This window comes from Dromaius novaehollandiae, chromosome 9 (genome assembly GCF_036370855.1).
Source record: "Dromaius novaehollandiae isolate bDroNov1 chromosome 9, bDroNov1.hap1, whole genome shotgun sequence".
Lineage (NCBI taxonomy): Eukaryota > Metazoa > Chordata > Aves > Casuariiformes > Dromaiidae > Dromaius > Dromaius novaehollandiae.
In genome coordinates, this window is record NC_088106.1 from 1,492,950 (window position 1) to 1,510,240 (window position 17,291).

Consider the following 17,291-nt stretch of genomic DNA (forward strand, 5'->3'; position numbering starts at 1 on the left):
AAGCTCTTGGGAAGGAGAGGCCATGGAAAACGTTTTCATGAAAAGCTATCATCCTTATCGTTAGGTGAAAGGCCACTTGGGCAAATCACGTAGGCCTTAAACTCTGATCCAGCATGCTAGTTTAATACTTTGTGTTGAGTTAAAAAAGCAAAGAAAGAACTCCAGGATTTGGTCAATTTAGAATACTGGAGGGATGATTTTGGTACAAACCGGTGATGGCTGTTCATGGGTAAAGAGATATTTTGTGATAGTTTGCTGGGTTTTTCCTTGTTTGGTAGACGCGCAAAAGCTTTTCAGTGGCTGTAGAATACACTTTTTTTTATATTAAGGCCTAGGAGTCTATATCTGGCTGACTAAAGAGGGTCATAAAATGCAAAGAGTTAGATTAATGGAGATCTGTATTAAAAAATCAAGAACGAGGTATTTTTCTTTCCTGCTGAAAATATTTCGTGCTTAGACAGAGGTATCAGAGTTGTCTCTAGTTTTGGATCGTTTCCAACATCAAATATTTCTAATTCCAGTAATCATTTAAAATTGTTACAGATTTGATATCTGCTTGAAAATAGTGATATTTATGCGGATCAGATTTACTTTTTGGGAGTATGGTAGACCGTTATGTTAAGAATAAACATTTAAAAATTGATAGAAGTTAAGTGTTGTGAAGTCTCAGGGGATAAATGAAAATGTCTCTTCGTGAAGTTTGCCAAAGATTGTATTAAGTGGTAAAAATACCCAACTTGATCCTGATATTGCTTCTTGTCCCGTACAGGAGGAGGTCCTCTATGCTGTAACCAAATTTCTCCTTCAGAGTTACTTAAGTGATTGCTATTGCATAGCTTTGGCTAAATACGTACGAATCAAAAGTACGTACTGTTACGCTTTGTGTAAGAGAGAATCTGTAAGGTTATGGAAGCTGCAATAAAGACAATCATATAGCAAAATACGGGATGGCACTATATCTTTCATTAACAGGTGAACTTCTGGCAGTAAGATGCCGATATGCTAAGGATGTCAGGAGACCTGAGTCTGTGCCTTCCCCACCTCTGGAGGTGGTGGGGGCTTTTCGCTTGCACGGCATTTTCCGAGTTTCTGCGACTGGAGTTGGGGGAAGAAGGATGGTGGTGAAGTTGCTGGCTCGGCCCTCCTTAAGAGATAAGGATCATTGAATAACTGCCTTAGGTGGTCTGCTTCGTGGTTTCGTACAGCCGGGAGAGGGCGGCCAGCCTCAGAGGAGGAGCGTTGGTGGAAGGTCGGGTCACCGCACCGGTGGCTGGCCGAGGCCGTTGTCGGCGACGGCTGCTCTGCGTCCTTCAGTCTTGGAGAGCGCCGTGGGTTACCGCCCGAGCAAGGCTAACGCAACAGGCGTTGATAAACGCGTCCGTAAGAATTAGGAGAATAAGCGAGGCCCTTACACGTACAGCTCACTGATGACTGTTTTACTCATAAATTTAATTGGAAAACCATTCTAGCAGGCACATAAAACCTCCTAAAACAAGCTACCGATACTGAGGAAGCACAAGGAGTGAGTACATGTGAAACATTAGCAGTATCTTGGGATATTTCACGAAGAGTTTACCCGAAGCCTTGCTGCAGGGAATACGCGTAGTGCCTATCTTGGATCAGAAAAACAATCTCCTTCTCCAGTAAATGCAGCTCCATTCCCCCTGCTGTAATAATGGAATAAATAATAGAAGAAAGAGAAAATGAGCTTCATGATGGAAGTCATAACCAGTGGCGGTTTATGATAAAGTTGGTTTTACGCTCTGATAGAGTAGCGTGCCTCATAAAACAGTATCCAGGATCTGTGCCGATTTATAGGAAGGATGAAGGACTGGTAAAGATGGTCAGTAATAAAGGCGGTTTCATTACGATGTCAAAGTGGTGTGGTTAAGTCAAATCTCATTTACCATCGTTAATGATGTGGAAGGAAAAGATAATGACCAGATGTAGGGATTACGAGAAGACGGGGGAAGCCTGCGATACGTACAGACCGGGCAGCAAGCCGAGAAGACATCAGCAGTACCTATTGCTAATTAACCGTTAACGCAAGCAGTGCATGGAGAAGAGAGACGTGGGCAGAAGCAGCAGGCGAGGTATTACTCCGAGATGCAGTGCAGCAGCCAAGGCAGCCGAGGTGTTTTTGGGTGCATCTAGTGCGCGTGCAGGCTCGTGCCCCGGGGAGAAGCCGTCGCCTGCGACGGGCCGTCGGCATCGCGAGCGCGACTCGGAGCTGAGAGCGAGCCTCCTCCAGGAGATGAAGTTCAGAGATTTGAGGACCGTTCAGAGAAATGGGGAGCGTTTCCAGGAGTTGATGTTTAGTTTGGCTGAGTAGAGACGAGCAGGAATGCGACATTGCGCTAAGAGAACATGATGGACGTGAAAAGCGAGGAAGGAGAGGGATTATGTTGACTGTTTGCCACAGTGGGACTCATAGAAGGTAGAATTAAACAAAAACAACAAACAAACAACCCCCCCATTAAAATAGCCCTGAATTGAACCCAAAAACCTACAAAAAGCTTTGTCATTGAAATGCATTGTGCCGCAGAAGGATTGCCTCGAGGAAATGGTAACTGCCCCCTCGTCCGAGACACGCTGATGTGAGACTAAGCAAAGCTCTAGAAAATGTATTAAAAAGCTGTAGTAAATGCCTCTTTTTAGCAATCACGGGTGGATTTTTTTTGTCTCAAAAAATCCCTGACTCTTTGCTATATTGGGCATCTGCATTTGTTTCTCATGTGAATGAAGCTTAAATCACTGTGTTGTCAACAAGTCCGTCCTTTGCAAGTCTGGCATCGGCAGAGCTGTTGCAATAACCAAGCCATATTCCTTGTGAAATAACAAACACTTCAGGCCGACGAGCTACTTGTTAAAGTAGACAGTTTACAGTTAAAGTCCTTGGGATTTGGGAAGTGAAATTAGCTGTGAATCTTAGGGAGGTGAGAGGAAAAAAGGAATATTGAAGGGCTATAGTATACCTAGAAATTAATATCTTCATTATCCTGGTAGAATGCGACTTTGAAAGTAATGTCAAACAGTAAAGCATCTTGTTGAGAATTAATTGTGTCAGAGGTGTATTCTGGTATTTGCTACCAAAGGAAAGGTGCTCAGCGGAGAAGGGCAGGGCAGGGGGACAAGCCGCTGGCCTTGCTGGTCCATGTACAGCAGTTTGGCCCCTGAAAGGGACTGAAAACATTTCTGGTTCCAGATTCACAAACCCACTTATTTAGAAGGTGAAACGAAGATATTCTCCAGCGTTATTAAAACGAAATGCATTGCCGCGCGGCTGGCTTGCCCGTTTTCAGTGCCCCGCTTACCCTGGCGTTGGCTCAAGGAGTGGAGCGGTCTCGAGTACAAATAGGTCGCAAGCGCTGGCTGCTCGGAGGGCGGCTGAGCCTCTTCTCCAAAGTACCCTCTGCACAAAACATGCTGCAGTCACTATTTAAACTGTGTTTTATTTATCTCTGGATGCATTGATTCAAAAAAAAAAAATAATAATAATCAAGCCCAAAGTCCCTCAAAAGCCAGCAGCATAGCTTCATACCACAAACTGCAGCGTTGTCTGGGTTTGACTTCTAAAAGCCAAGAGGGCAAAGCACAGGAGTCAAATAAGTATCGGTCGTTTTATCTGATGCATTTTGCATTTATGTTCTTCACCTCCGAATACGTAAGAATGTAGAGATTTTTAGGGAATACATATTCTACTTATTTGAGCAGACCTGCTGCTACGTGACGCGGATCCCGCGTGCGTGAACGGCGGACGGGCGCGCAGAGCCGGGCACGGCAGTTGCACGTTTTCCGATGGCAGATGGAAAAGCGGCCCGAGCAAGACAGGAGGCTGCCAAGCGGTCTGTCCCAGCCCCAGGCTGTTGTTATAAATTATACTGGGTTTATTGTGAACATACTGGGACGGTGCCACTGGTCCCCCGACCAGGCAGGAGCGCCGTGTGTCCGAGCCCGGTGCCGCTGGACGCGGCGCGGCAGGAAGACGGGCCGATATCTCCCAGGGCCGCCGAGGCAGTGAGCAGAGAGGAGCCTGCATCTCGCGACCGGGGAGCAGAGAGGTTGTCCATGTGTTTCCCGCACTTCCTCCCGTTCAGATCGCCGCTTCCAAATCGGTCAAAGTGTCCCTGCTCCTCGTAACCAAAACAACACGCGCCTACCCTGAAAGCAGTTTAAATCATTATTTTTCTAAGTGGAGCTAAGGACCTGAGCAAAATCTGGGTAAACAGTGAACAGAATCAGCAGTCTGGCCAAAAAAGTGTCAGCTTTAATAAGCAAGTGTTAAAGTAATGGATATATTCAGAGCACAGAACTCGCTAACATAGAAAAATAAAATAACGCTATAGCACCGGTTTTGCCTCGTGAAAGTGGCCTGTTTTTCTCCTTTTTCACTGGGGAGAGAGTAGAATTCAGGAAGTTCAAAAACAATTTTTTCTCAGTTTTGTGTTTTACTAGATCGGCACGTGGGCATGTCGCTTCGACTTCATCCATTCGCTTCCTTTTTGCTGCTGTTGTTGCTGTCCATCTCCATCATCGCTCTCTCTCAGACGGAAATCGGACGCAATTGCCAGGCCTCGGTGCGCGGCGTGGGGCTGCGGGAGCGGCCGCGTGCCGTCGGTGCCCCTTTCCCAGGTGGCTTCAGCCGGCTCCTCATCGGAGCGGAGGAAGCGCCGGGGTCCGTCGTTCATCCTCGGCGGGGACCAGCGATTCCTGCCGTGTTTGAAGCGGGTCCTTCCTCCCCGTCACCACGGTGCCCGCGGGCTCGGCGTGAGTCTCCTCTCGTTTGCTAACGAGCTCGCAGGGAGCCTCAGCGTTTGCCGCCACCCGAATTTGGAGGAAACGCTCAACGGGGGTTAAATTAGCGTTAGGACTTCAAGCGGCACCCAGGTCTGCCCCGTCCGGTGCAAGTGAAAATTTTGCTGTGTGCCTACGTAGGTTTTAGCGATTGCTGCGTGCAAATCGTATTATAGATCCTTTTTTCCTTTACAATATTAAGTATTTTTAATCGTGACCCTACCTCTTCTGTCTCTCTTTCTCTTTTAACTAGAAACACGCTAATCTGGACATTTTGTTTGTATGTGGCTCCTAGGTGTGCTCTGAAGTTCTCTTTCCCTCTGGCAAAAGATCTATTCGGGCTTCACTGCGGTAATAAAACACAGACGCAGGAGTGCCGTAAAATGGAAGGGGGCTCCAGGGTAGTGGAAATGTTAATTTAAAAATGTTTTTGGCTTGTCATAACCCTTCTCTGCTAACGCTGTGAAATGATAGAGGAAGAAATGAAAATGCAAATTATTCTACTGCAGTTAACAAACAGTAACGTGTATAAAACTGGAATGAAATCTGCTTTTCAAAGGATGTTAGCAAGAATACTGCAAGTATTGTGTGGGTAGGATCATGGAAACGTTATCATCATATAGACTTTTCGCGTTGAGAGTTCCAGATTTTATTAACTTTGGATTATATTGGTGATGGAAATGTTATTATCCGGCAATGTGTGTGCTGGTGGAAGTGGAAGCCGGCGTTGTGATAAGAGCGGGCTCACGCTGTATTTTTTGCTTCTGATCGTAGGCCATAAATGAGGTAAAACTGAAGTGTGCGCGTGGTTTGTTTACCAGAGAACAAGGCAGCTTCTGCAGCTGCCGGTCGCTGCCCGGGAGAATTACCTGGCTCTGGCTGCCGTTGCCTCTCGGATGCGCCGTTCTCTGCCGGGTCTCATGTAGGTCGACATGGAGTGTTTTAACTGGGAAGTACTGGTTTTCCTGGTTTACAGAGGCGTATCAGCAAGTGATAGCCGGTTTCCTTGCTCGTAACATACTATGTACAAAGTGCACAGGTGATATTCCTTACGTTTCTATAACGAACTCGAGTGTTTTTTTAACACTGGGCGGGTGTTAAGCAGAGAGATCCTCACGAGAACAGCAGAAATGCCACGTAGCAAAAGGTACTGATCGTAAATTTGGATTCTTTCAAGTTTGTGGAGAGTATTTGGTTTTGGAAGAACGGGTTGTGTTGTGAATTTCTCACCTAATGTGCAGCCACTCTACGTTGCATAATTATGAAATCTCAAAATTAAGAAACACAGGGCTGTTTACAAACGGCTTCAGCAATTGTTTTTGCTGAATGCCTTGTTTTTGTCAGCGGTTGCCACAGTAGCTCTTTAACTGGGCACTTGTGTGAATCTTTGCCTTCACAACACAAAGATCTCTGGAAAGCAGGTGCTAGCGTTACTGGTTCAATTGGGATAGGAATGGTTGGTCTGCTGCTCAGCTGCTGTTGGTCAGGAAGAGCGTCTCAGGGGAGCTGCTCCTTCTGCATTAAGTGTATCTGTCATTCAGGCTTTGACCTGGGACCTGCTGCTCTCTCAACGTCTCAGGATTTAAATGTGAATCTTCAAGTCAAATTTCTCCAGTGCTCAAACGCCCAAATGCTCTTTAGGAAATGACTTCCCAAACACAGTAGTCTAAAATGATGATCTGTTGCCATAAACAGTACCAGAACCCCCCAAATCATGATACATGTTCAGCCCCCTGATGACAATTTATGACAGTTGATTGGTCCTCACCACAGAAACGTCCATATTAGACTGAAAGATCTGAAACTCCCAAATGCGGCGGTATTTGCCCACCCGCTCTCTTCTCCGGCCTCGCAAAATCTGCATCACCATGTGCTCGTCCAACTCTGAGGCCTCATGAAAGACTCTCCTCTCCTGCAAGCTGATCTTCAAAGCTTTATCGAATAACTTCTGAGCTGAACATCTTGATACGAGCAGATTTTCAGGCTGGAAAAAACGGATGGGCGCAGCAAAATCCTGGGGCGGATGGCGGAGATCGCGGCGCGGCCCCGTGCAGAGCCTTTCTGTGCTTTTGCCGCGTCCGACCCGGCAGACTTCTGCCTCCCGCGTGGCCGTGGCCGTGCTCCTGCCTGCACGCGCAGCCCTGGGCACGCAACGTGAAGAAAACAAAAAAATCCGGGTTCTCTCTAAAGATCCCTTCTCCACGAGGGTATTAATTGCTACTGACGTTTGCACGGAAAAGAAGCATTTTTTCTAAAAGTTCTGCCTTTGCGTATTTTTTTGCTCTCTGGCATCCTATTCCTGTGGTTGCAATGCAGTTATCTCCACAGCAACAAGTCACAAACAGAGGACGATGACTTCAACCGAGGAACATGTCGAAAGCATTGATGGGCGGCCAAGCAACAAAGATTTTGTTTCGGTATGAATGCACAAGCCAGATAGTGACATTTTTGCTCCGTTTTAGTCTGTCCTCCTTCCGGAGAATTCCCTCGGAAGATAATTCAGCCCCAAAGAGAAGAAAGCCCTTCCGTAGGAACGCAGTATTTGAATAACAGCTGAGTAAGGACTGAGAAGGGCTCCAGGCTTTGTCCAACATTTTGAAGTAATGATAATAAAAACTAAAAAAAAGCTAAACAGAAAGTATTGTCATCTGACCCATTACCATAAATGTCTCTAAACAGTCCGGAGTTGATGACACTGCAGCTTGATTTTCATAGAAGAAACCCAGCAAAGCAAACAAAATCTGAGTAAAAATGTGCCTACAAGTTCAGCTTTAATTAGTAATTAGCAAACTGTTTCAGTCATTTGCAGAGCATAAACACTGCTACAGTTGCATATCTGACGCTGCAGGAAAAGCGTATTGGCCCTGTTCTGAATGCTTTATAAACTCCTACGTTAATGCCACATTAAAGTGAATTACTTGGAGCAAGGGGAACGGGTAATGTTCAGTGATGTATTATGCAAAGCAATGCTGGAGCTATAGGATAAAGGAGAAACATCTCTGTCATTTTTTCTTTTTCTTCTTCTGGCTAGAACACGATGCCTGGCTCCTGCCCGGCACTCCCAGGCCGCGCTGGCCGGCCGCGGGGATGGCTGGCACGCGGGGCCCGTGCCCGCAGCCGCACACGTGCTGCGCCGCTTCTCTGCCGTTCCCGGGCGTCTTGCAGCCGCTCCGGCCGGGCTGCTGCACATCCGCATGCCCCAGACAAACGACCAGAGTTCCTGCGTTTTGCCTTAAAAAAAAAGAAAAGAAAAAGGGGAAAAAAAGTGTATATTCTTCACGTGAGATATCCACGCTGTTGCATGAGTTTACCAAATTCCAGGGTAAAAATAGATGGTTCTTGGGAAGACTGCTCCAAAACCTTAGCCCTGTGATTTTTTTGCAGTATCGAAGGTCCCTTCCCACTGCACAGCCCTAAACCACCGTTACCGCCCTCCGCTCTCCGTTCTGCCGGGCCGAGGGGCGCGGTCCCCCGCCCGTCTCCTGCCTCTGCCTCCCGGTCTGCAGCCTGGTCGTCCCTTCGCACCCGCTCGGGCCCGAGCTCCTTCCTGCCGGGCACGGGCCATGCTGCAGACGGCACGCGGGGCCGTCTTGAACGCCTCTGCTTCGAGGCCGGCGGAGGAGCGCCTTGGGCTGAGGCCTCCCGCCCGCACCGCTGCCCTGCTCCCGGCTGCGCCGCGCCGACGCCTCGCAGCCCACCCCGCTCCTCTGGCGTGCCCGTCCCAAAGCGCGCAGCCCCTGGAGCCGCCGCGTCCTCCTGGGCTGGGGGACCGGGGCGGAGGATCCCGAGGTGGCATCTGCCAGAGCGGTCTGGCTTCCGTTGAAACCCGGCCATCAAATAATTGCATCAAACTTTCCTTAAATAGACCTGAACTTTGCATTAGAGATCTTGCAGGTCTTAAATTCCAAGATACCAATGATCTACTTCTAAATTACTACTTTTATCTCAGGAATCAAATTACACTGGAGCTTTTCGGTGCTTGCGGTGCCATGCTGCGGTGCTTGCCTCGAAACCGACTGCGAAATAGAGGAGAAAGGGAGCGTAAACCAAGATTAACACAACCCTGTTTTTAACCCAAATAACGTGCAGTCACGTCAGCTTATCATTTCCATTCTGTAATTCGTGTATGTTTTGTTATTTATCAGCAGCTGAAATCAAGACGTGCGATCTGGACTCTCTGCACCGTTCTGGATGTTTGCTGTATGTTTGAATTCTCGCTATAGGAAGGGTTGCTTATTGTGAGTTACCAAAACAAGAAAAGTGCTCTTTACTGGAGAAGGTAACCGCATTTTTCCTGATATATTTATTACATTAATTGCATAAATTTTACTTTCAAAAATGACAAAAACAAATTTTACCCTATACCTAGCAGAACCTTCAATAACAAATTAGCTACTTTTATATTATGTAGCAGTGGTAGCTTTGGGGTAACTGTAATAAATTCTAAGAGGCGAGAGAAACAAGATTTTTTATGGGCTAGTTCTTTTATTACAAAGCCTTATGCTGTTGAAAACTTGGATCAGGCGCACAAGGCCCTTGTCAACTTTTTTGAGAGCAGTGACGTAGCAATGATAGTTACAAGGCTTCTGTTTTCTGAGAAGTGCTTCACTGGTAGACGTATGTGCGGGAATCGAAGGTAACTGCGTGTGTGCAAGGGGTGTGTGTGGTGCATGTGCAAGGTGTGCGTGGTGCGTGTGCAAGGTGTGTGTGCAGCATGTGTGCAAGGTGCGTGTGGTGCATGTGCAAGGTGTGTGCACGGTGCGTGTGCAAGGTGTGCACGGCGCGTGGGGTGGGCGCACGGCGTGTGTGCAAGGTGCGTGTGCACGGCGCGTGTACAAGATGGGTGCGTGGCACGTGTGCACGGCGCTTGTGCAAGGTGTGCACGGCACGTGGGGTGGGTGCACAGCGCGTGTACAAGGTGCGTGTGCGGCACGTGTGCACGGCGCGTGTGCAAGACGGGTGCGTGGCACGTGTGCACGGCGCGTGTGCAAGGTGTGCAGGGCGCGTGGGGCGGGCGCACAGCGCGTCCCCATCAGCGTGCCCCGGGCCGGGCGGGGAGGAGGAGCCGCGCTGCACCGGGGCCCGCGGGCACCGAGAGGCCTCCACGCAACGTGTGGGCACCCGTGGTGTGACGCCTCTGAAATAGGCAGTGCGCTGTAGCGAGAGATACGTTGCAGAGCAGTTAGGTACGTTGTAGAGCAGTTAGGTACGTTGTAGAGCAGTTAGGTACGTTGTAGAGCAGTTAGATACGTTGCAGAGCAGTTAGTTAGATACGTTGCAGAGCAGTTAGATACGTTGCAGAGCAGTTAGATACGTTGCAGAGCAGTTAGATACGTTGCAGAGCAGTTAGATACGTTGCAGAGCAGTTAGTTAGATACGTTGCAGAGCAGTTAGATACGTTGCAGAGCAGTTAGATACGTTGCAGAGCAGTTAGATACGTTATGGAGCAGTTAGATACGTTGCAGAGCAGTTAGATACGTTATGGAGCAGTTAGATACGTTGCAGAGCAGTTAGATACGTTGCAGAGCAGTTAGATACGTTGCAGAGCAGTTAGTTAGATACGTTGCAGAGCAGTTAGATACGTTGCAGAGCAGTTAGATACGTTGCAGAGCAGTTAGATACGTTGCAGAGCAGTTAGATACGTTATGGAGCAGTTAGATACGTTGCAGAGCAGTTAGATACGTTATGGAGCAGTTAGATACGTTGCAGAGCAGTTAGATACGTTGCAGAGCAGTTAGATACGTTGTAGAGCAGTTAGATACGTTATGGAGCAGTTGTTAGATACGTTATGGAGCAGTTAGATACGTTGCAGAGCAGTTAGATACGTTGCGGAGCAGTTAGATACGTTATGGAGCAGTTAGATACGTTGCAGAGCAGTTAGATACGTTGCAGAGCAGTTAGATACATTGCAGAGCAGTTAGATACGTTGCGGAGCAGTTAGATACGTTGCAGAGCAGTTAGATACGTTGCAGAGCAGTTAGATACGTTGCAGAGCAGTTAGTTAGATACGTTGTAGAGCAGTTAGATACGTTATGGAGCAGTTAGATACGTTATGGAGCAGTTGTTAGATACGTTATGGAGCAGTTAGATACGTTGCAGAGCAGTTAGATACGTTGCAGAGCAGTTAGATACGTTATGGAGCAGTTAGTTGCAGAGCAGTTAGATACGTTATGGAGCAGTTAGATACGTTATGGAGCAGTTAGATACGTTGCAGAGCAGTTAGTTAGATACGTTGCAGAGCAGTTAGATACGTTGCAGAGCAGTTAGATACGTTATGGAGCAGTTAGATAGTTACAGAGCAGTTAGATACGTTGCAGAGCAGTTAGATACGTTATGGAGCAGTTAGATACGTTGCAGAGCAGTTAGATACGTTGCAGAGCAGTTAGATACGTTGCAGAGCAGTTAGTTAGATACGTTGCAGAGCAGTTGGTTAGATACGTTGCAGAGCAGTTAGTTAGATATGTTGCAGAGCAGTTAGATACGTTATGGAGCAGTTAGATACGTTGCGGAGCAGTTAGTTAGATACGTTGCAGAGCAGTTGAGCCAAGGCCTCTCGGCCGCCCGCGGGGAGCCACGGGCTGCGTGTCCAGCACACGTCCAGGCGCGCAACCGCCCGAGGAGCAAAACTCCCGGGAAACAGGCGGTTTGGAGGAGGTAGGCCTTCTCCACGCTGTCCTCCAAGCGTGCGGACCTCTCGCATGTGCGTGGAAAGCAGCTTAAAAAGGAGCAAAGAGCCACGCGGGCCCCCCGGAGCTGCCCCCCCCCCACCTGCCCCCGGGCGCTGCCGTTCGTTCCCGCCCTGGCCCGCGGGGCCGCTCAAAGCCTCGCAGATGCTCGCAGCGATCCAGGCTCGGGCTCTGTGGCCGCTAGTTTTTATGGGTTAAATAACGGGTGTTTCTAGCCCGTGACGTTTGGAAAGTTCTTGTGCAAGTGTTTTCGGTGGAAACGCTGTCGTTTCTTGCAGGAAGCCCCGAGACGACGGCGGCCATAGCAGAAGCAACAAAAACAGGTTTAAATATATCTCGCCGGCAAGCCGCGCCGCGCCGCAGCCCCCGCACCTGCGCCGGGCCCGGGACCGGGGCGGGGAGAGGCGGAGCGCGGCGGTTTCGCTCTCGCAGCCCTTATCGGGGCTGGCAGCCGGCGCGGAGGAAGGAAGCGCGGCACCGAGCCCGGGCGGGGGGGCACCAGCCAAGCCGTCGCCCGATTTCCAGGGACTCGCCACGGTTTCTTGTCGGTTGGCGCCCGTCCGTCTTGCAGGCCAGATGTCAGGGGTCAGATTAGCCGGTGTCGTCTGGAAAGCTGCCACTTGGAAGTGTTTCAGACGTGCGCTGGGGACGTTGCAGCCTGCAGCCTCCGCCGGCCGGGCTGCGGCTCCGCTTCCCCTCGCGCCAGCCGAAAGTCATTTTTGCTGCTTGAAGAAAACACATATGCAAACCGCAGCCCGTTGCCACGGTTACTGCTGTATGCCACCGAGAATAGCTTACCGCGCGCTGTCAGACCTGTGGGGTTGGGAAAGCGCAATTCTGGCGGCCTTTCACTGCTTCCCCTCTAGCTGGGCCGCCAGCCCGCCGTCGCCAACCCCCCCCCCCCCCGGGCTCTGCAGCCGGGCCGGGGTGGCAGCCGCGTCCCCGCAGCCGCGCTCAGCCCGCGCGTGAGCGACCCAGGTAAGACGGCGCCGGCCCTGCCGCCCCGGTGGGTCGCGGCGGGTCCCCCGGAGAGCTGGGTCCCTTCTCCGTGTCCACCTTGCATCGCACGTCCTGCGTCGGGGGCCTCTGGGTGTTCGCAACTGAGTTGGGAGAACTTTGAATGTTACGTTCAGGAAATTAGCAGTAAATGCAGAAAGTTTGTTGTGCAAAGTTTAAGCTGGAAAAAAAAAAAGTGATTATTAGGAGCACGGAGAGTCGTGGCTGGGCTCGCAGAGTCGGGCTTGCACACACGGTCTGCAGCTCTCCCGTGGCCGCAGCGTGAGGACCAAGTCCCGGCTGCGGGGCGCAGAGCTGTTCCGGGGCGCTGGGCCAGGGCCGGGCCGTGCACGGAGCCGGCGCTGGAGGAGACCGCCGAAACGCGCTCGGGGGCTCGCTGCCTTTTCCCGCGCTTCGGGAAACGAAACGATTTTCACGTGTCTTAAGAGCCGTCTCGGGCGCTTTGTGGCCGCTCGTTCTTGCAGTCAGCAGCGATAGGGCCCCAGGCTGGAACGCCGTCGCCTTGCTGGTCCCGCAGCGCCGTGCGCGTCCCTAGCGGGGCCCGATCCTGCCCGCCCGGCCGCGGGGCCCGCTGAGTCCGGGCGGGAGCGGGACGTGGGTCCCGGGCAAACGCCGAGCGGCCGCTTCGGCTCCACCGTCGCCCAGGCCGGCTCTGTGCTGCAGAGGATTGACCGTAACGCTTACTACAAATTAAGATGGCGTTAACGCCTCGATGCCGAGCTCTTGGCTTCCCATTGGGAAATGCGCTGCAGCCGGGAAGATCCCCGCTTCCCTGCGGTTCGGTGTTGCGCTGGACCGAAGCCGGAGCCGCCTGGACGGGGCCTCGGCGCTCCTCCCGGCTGGGTGACGCTGGGGGGGGGGGGGCAGACCCCCGCATCCGACAGCCGCTAATTAAAGGGCAGTAGAGAAGCCATCCTCACCGAGAACCCAAGGACGTAGCGTATATCATGGTTATTCACTGTGAAAGCCATAGCGTGGACGTCACTCCTCTATATGCTTCTAGACTAGTGGAGATTTGTCTAAACGTTTCATTACTTTTATTGCAAATATTAAAGAAATCACTTAATGTTTGCATGATGCTTTAAAATAAAAGCGTGACGCGGTGCGAGTGCCCAGTCTGAAGCAGGTGTATTGGCGCTGCTAAGGGGCGCGCAGGGATGGTACCCTTCAAGCAGGGGAGGCTCTGGGCGCGGCGCAGGGCCTCCATGTTGCCTGTGCTGAAAGCGGAAGGGCTCCGTTGCAGAACTGCCGCTGTATCGAAGGAGGCGGAAGGATTGCTTCCTGCAGGGACGGCGCTGAAATCGGGGCTCAGGCTTTTGGAGAGGGCAGGGTCTGCGAGTGCTGGGCGTGGGGCCCCGTGGGGCAGCCCCCCCGGCCGCGATAGTGCCGTGGGCCCGCGCTCGGCAGCCCTTGCTCGCGCTGCTGAGCGAGGCCGGCAGGGAAGCACCAGACCAGGGCAGCAGGTCGGTTTGTGATTACGGCTTTCCAGCCGTTCCGTGCGGCAAAGCGAAACCGCGGGGCGTGTTTCGAGATGTGTTGATTCGCGCCGTGCTTTGTAGGGGGTCTGTTTGCTGGTGGCGGTTGTAGTTTGGGGGGTTTTTGCAAGAAAGACGTAGCAGCGGTGCTGCTGTCGCTGGGTGCTGGTGCGAGGCAGGTGCCTGGGCCTGGACCCTCCTGGTGCTCCCGCAGGGGTGTCCTGGGAGCGATGCTCCGCCGCGCATCCGCGCAGGGTGTCCTGGGAGCGATGCTCCGCCGTGCATCCGCGCAGGGTGTCCTGGGAGCGATGCTCTGCCGCGCATCCATGCAGGGTGTCCTGGGAGCGATGCTCCGCCGTGCATCCGCGCAGGGTGTCCTGGGAGCGATGCTCCGCCGTGCATCCATGCAGGGTGTCCTGGGAGCGATGCTCCACCGTGCATCCGCACAGGGTGTCCTGGGAGCGATGCTCCACCGCGCATCCGCGCAGGGAGTCCTGGGAGCGATGCTCTGCTGTGCATCCATGCAGGGTGTCCTGGGAGCGATGCTCCGCCGCGCATCCGCGCAGGGTGTCCTGGGAGCGATGCTCCGCCGTGCATCCGCGCAGGGCGTCCTGGGAGCGATGCTCCGCCGTGCATCCGCGCAGGGTGTCCTGGGAGCGATGCTCTGCCGTGCATCCGCGCAGGGTGTCCTGGGAGCGATGCTCTGCCGTGCATCCGCGCAGGGTGTCCTGGGAGCGATGCTCTGCCGTGCATCCCTGCAGGGTGTCCTGGGAGCGATGCTCCGCCGCGCATCCGCGCAGGGTGTCCTGGGAGCGATGCTCCGCCGTGCATCCGCGCAGGGTGTCCTGGGAGCGACGCTCCGCCGTGCATCCGCACAGGGTGTCCTGGGAGCGATGCTCCGCCGTGCATCCGCGCAGGGTGTCCTGGGAGCGATGCTCCGCCGTGCATCCGCGCAGGGTGTCCTGGGAGCGATGCTCTGCCGTGCATCCATGCAGGGTGTCCTGGGAGCGATGCTCCGCCGTGCATCCGCGCAGGGTGTCCTGGGAGCGATGCTCCGCCGTGCATCCGCGCAGGGTGTCCTGGGAGCGATGCTCCGCCGTGCATCCGCGCAGGGTGTCCTGGGAGCGATGCTCTGCTGTGCATCCATGCAGGGTGTCCTGGGAGCGATGCTCCGCCGCGCATCCGCGCAGGGTGTCCTGGGAGCGATGCTCCGCCGTGCATCCGCGCAGGGCGTCCTGGGAGCGATGCTCCGCCGTGCATCCGCGCAGGGTGTCCTGGGAGCGATGCTCCGCCGTGCATCCGCGCAGGGTGTCCTGGGAGCGATGCTCTGCCGTGCATCCGCGCAGGGTGTCCTAGGAGCGATGCTCCGCCGTGCATCCGCGCAGGGTGTCCTGGGAGCGATGCTCTGCCGTGCATCCGCGCAGGGTGTCCTGGGAGCGATGCTCTGCCGTGCATCCGCGCAGGGTGTCCTGGGAGCGATGCTCTGCCGTGCATCCCTGCAGGGTGTCCTGGGAGCGATGCTCCGCCGCGCATCCGCGCAGGGTGTCCTGGGAGCGATGCTCCGCCGTGCATCCGCGCAGGGTGTCCTGGGAGCGACGCTCCGCCGTGCATCCGCGCAGGGTGTCCTGGGAGCGATGCTCTGCCCCCGCCACGGAGGAGCTCCTCTCCGAAGTCCTCTCCGGTTGCAGTGACTCACAAAACAGGACACATCACGTCTCCCAGAACACTCCCTGCGTGCACAAGAGGTTTCTCTCTTGCCCTGTCTCCTAATTCACATCTTCTCGTCTGCACCACCTGTGAGGCTCGGTGCACAACGACGTAGTTTGCTGTCTCTGCTGGGAAGACAGCCAGCCCGGTGGTTCGCTCGGGATCCCGGACGATGGTCTGGGAAACCGCAGGATTTGTCCTCCGAGCTTTGCCTGCCCTAATGCTTTCTTTGCCCTGCACCGTGCCCTGCCTGGGCATCTGGTCACCGGAGAGCTCGCGCCCCACATCTGCGCGCCAGAGCGTGACGCACCGTAACCTGCATCAACTTGCACAAACCAGAGCAAGCTCAACACAGAACACGGCGAGAAACTACATCCCAGTGAACTAGGTGCAGCATCGACGACAAAGCAAACGAGAGGTGTAGCTCGTGGAAGGAGGAGCATGTTTTCCCCGGATTTCAGCGCGTGCCCGCATCAGCAGAAGGGTCCAGGGCTGGAGGCCGCTGGAGGGGGCCGGGGGCCGCTGGGCAGAGGCACGCGGGTCCGCGTGGCACCGCGGTCAGGACGGACGTGGCTGGGAAGTCAGGCTAGGTTAATTAATGCATGGATGCAAAACTGCACCCGCGGCGGTACCGATGCCGGAGGCGGGCGCGGGGCCGGCGGGGCCCTGGGGTGCTGCAGCAGCGGGCGCAGGGCTGCGCCGCTGAGGCCGCGTAAGCGATGGCGGCTTGGGCGTCCCTGTGGGCACCGCTTTGGACCCCCCCCACGACGGTGGGGCCGCGAGCGCTCAGCACGTCCAGCTCGCAGCGCTGCGTAGCCGCGTAACAGCCTTCGAGGCGACGCCCGGCCTCGGTCCGGCTCCTCGCTGGCGGGTTCCCCGCGCCCGGGCGGCGTCCCGGAGCCCGGCACAGCCCCCGGCCGGCAGCGGCAGCGGGAGCGGGGGGCAGCGAAGGCCGCCGGCGGTGCAGAGCGCGTTTTTCTGCAGCCGCGGCTCAGTGTGCAAAGCGTAGGAGTTTGCAAGGTGCTTTTTTTTTTTTTTTTTTTCCCCTCCAAAGATGAAGAAACAGCGAAAAACTGAACGAAAGGGCAGTCGTTTCCCCTGGGCTGCAAACAAGACCAGACCTACTCCCTCATGAGAGCAACAGCGATTCTGGGGGCAGCCTGGGGGAAAAAGAAACACTTAGATCGGTCGGAGCGGTTGGAGAATACTCGCGCAGAGCTGCCCGGACGGCTGCAGGCCGAACTGTGGCGCACGGCAGTGTCGGGAGGAGCTTCCTGCGGGCGCTGCTTTCCGCTCGCCCCCCCTACACGTTTTCTCTTTCTTTTGCTCTGTCATTCCTGCAGGCTCCCTCTTCCCCGTGGGTTTGTTTCCTCTTTTCTTGGTTTTCTTCTACTACTTCTCCGCGCGGCGGGGCGGGGCGCTCCCGGGGGGGCGGGGCGCTCCCGAGGGGGCGTGGCGCTTCCGGGGGGGCGTGGCGAGCGGCGGGGGGCGTGGCGCGCTCCCGAGCGGGGCGGGGCAACCCCGAGGGGGGCGTGGCGAGAGTCGGGGGCGTGGCCGGGGGCGTGGCCGGGGGCGGGGGGCGTGGCGGCAGCCGGGCCCTGGCGCCGCCGCC

The 17,291-nt window shown here is 54.1% G+C and overlaps 1 protein-coding gene across 2 annotated transcripts in view; it reads left to right on the plus strand.

Annotated features, from left to right (window-relative positions):
* Nucleotides 1–12,439: 12,439 nt before the first annotated feature.
* MBNL1 (muscleblind like splicing regulator 1) overlaps nucleotides 12,440–17,291 on the plus strand; it is a 90,089-nt gene continuing 85,237 nt past the window's right edge. The window contains exon 1 of one of the 2 annotated variants that reach the window (XM_064516504.1): nucleotides 12,440–12,458. The gene's annotated coding sequence lies outside the window, so the exon portion shown is untranslated. The remainder of the gene's footprint in view (nucleotides 12,459–17,291) is intronic. The other variant, XM_064516493.1, reaches the window with a different exon arrangement.